Below are 2,483 nucleotides of genomic sequence, written 5' to 3' on the forward strand. Positions count from 1 at the left end.
ATTTGGACTTCAGTGCTGCAAGTGGGTTGAGATATCTAGTGCCAGTACTGCTGTAGGCAGATAGTTAGGAATTTATAAACAATCTGTACTTTATTTACTGGCTTTTGAATCCATAAAACAGTAGAGTGATAGCTTTGTACTGTAACCACCTACCGCCCTCTAGTCACTGTTGCCATTAAGACTAATTCCAGTTTTGAAACTTCCTGGCAGATTAAAATTATGTGCCGGACCGAGACTCGACATTGGGACCTTTGCCTTTCACGGGCAAGTGCTCTACCAACTAAGCAACCCAAGCACGACTCACGAGCCGTCCTCACAGCTTTACTTCCGCCAGTACCTCGTCTCCTACCTTCCAAACTTTACAGAAGCTCTCCTGCGAAGGTTCGCTCTCCTTGCAAGGTTCGCTCTCCTTGTAAGTGTAGTTAAAGTGTCAGAAAAAGTGATGTTAATGTATACAACATAACTGCATATAGGTGTATATCAAAAAGTTACTAAAAACCTATATTAGGAAGTTAGTAACATTTGTTATATTTTTATAGAGTAAAGCATTACACATTATTCCTTGCTGTGGAACCAAAGGTATCCTGTTTGATTGCTGGTCGGTCATAGGATTTTTATCGCTCAGGAATCACTTCTTTTACTCATGTGAATTGTTTTTGGTATGATAAATGCTGAGTTTCTCTGTGGTTCAGGTCCACAGTGAATTTTAGGACCACCTATTACTGGCTAGGTAAGTCAGTTCAATGGTGAAAGTGAGGCAAGGACCATGCCTAATAAATCACTGAAGTGTTCAAATCAATCTTTGGATTACTGACAGCTTAACAATTTCTTACTAATAAACATTAGAATACATATTGTTGTGGCATGGACAATTTGGACTTCAGTGCTGCAAGTGGGTTGAGATATCTAGTGCCAGTACTGCTGTAGGCACATAGTTAGGAATTTATAAACAATCTGTACTTTATTTACTGGCTTTTGAATCCATAAAACAGTAGAGTGATAGCTTTGTACTGTAACCACCTACCGCCCTCTAGTCACTGTTGCCATTAAGACTAATTCCAGTTTTGAAACTTCCTGGCAGATTAAAATTATGTGCCGGACCGAGACTCGACATTGGGACCTTTGCCTTTCACGGGCAAGTGCTCTACCAACTAAGCAACCCAAGCACGACTCACGAGCCGTCCTCACAGCTTTACTTCCGCCAGTACCTCGTCTCCTACCTTCCAAACTTTACAGAAGCTCTCCTGCGAAGGTTCGCTCTCCTTGCAAGGTTCGCAGGAGAGCTTCTGTAATGTTTGGAAGGTAGGAGACGTGGTACTGGCGGAAGTAAGGCTGTGAGGACGGGGCGTGAGTCATGCTTGGGTAGCTCAGTTGGTAGAGCACTTGCCCACGAAAAGCAAAGGACCCAAGTTCGAGTCTTGGTACGGCACACAGTTTTATTCTGCCAGGGAGTTTCATATCACTGCACACTCGGCTACAGAGTGAAAATATCATTCCGGAATTCCAGTTTTGTGCCACTATCTCCAAAAGTTATTACAGTCTGTATGCAATGGAAAGTTTTCATAACTATTTGCATTGGCTGATCTGATTGTGGTTTTAATGACAACTGACTACTATTCTGAACTGCATTTCCTTGCAAATGAAACGTAATTATTATTCCTGAACCATGTAAACAATTTATCTATATTCCAGTTATCATAAAACGTCATCCTCTAGACCTATAAAAATATTAAAAATACTTTGTGAAATAATTAATACTGTATTTCTCTGTTTTTAGTTGATAAATATAAGAAATAGTCGAAGTAACTCCATTTATTATTTTCTTTCTGGTTTCTCTTTACTTATGACTCTAACTATTCCTCAGACACATTATTACCAAATTGGACCATGTTTCATTTCACTTACTTAAAAATAAACTTGCTCACAGCATTAGAATCACATGTCATTTCTCCACTCATAACTCCTTTACAGCATTTTTTTCCAATTATTCATTCTTCATCCACCTCCTCTGCTATATAGCCATATCCCTTCAGCCAGTGACTGTCTACTTACGCTTTCCACACTCATCTCCCTTCTATGGCTCCTTTGTCGTCAATATCGGCCAATTCAGTGATGTTGCGACCTTATACCAAGGGAATTTCTAGCTAGCACTATTTTAATCCACATTCTTCTTGTCAAAAGCTTTCGCAAAGTCTACAAATGCTAGAAACATAGGTTTGCCTTTCCTTAATCAAGCTTCTAAGATAAGTCATAGGGTCAGTATTGCCTCACGTGTTCCAATATTTCTAGGGAATCCAAACTGATCTTCCCCGAGGTCCGCTTCTACTAGTTTTTCCATTCGTCTGTAAATAATTCGCGTTAATATTTTGCAGCTGTGGCTTATTAAACTGATTGTTCGGTAATTTTCACATCTGTCAACACCTGCTTTCTTTGGGATTGGAATTATTATATTCTTCTTGAAGTCTGAGTCTATTTCGCCTGTC

Source organism: Schistocerca americana, chromosome 3 (genome assembly GCF_021461395.2).
Source record: "Schistocerca americana isolate TAMUIC-IGC-003095 chromosome 3, iqSchAmer2.1, whole genome shotgun sequence".
Lineage (NCBI taxonomy): Eukaryota > Metazoa > Arthropoda > Insecta > Orthoptera > Acrididae > Schistocerca > Schistocerca americana.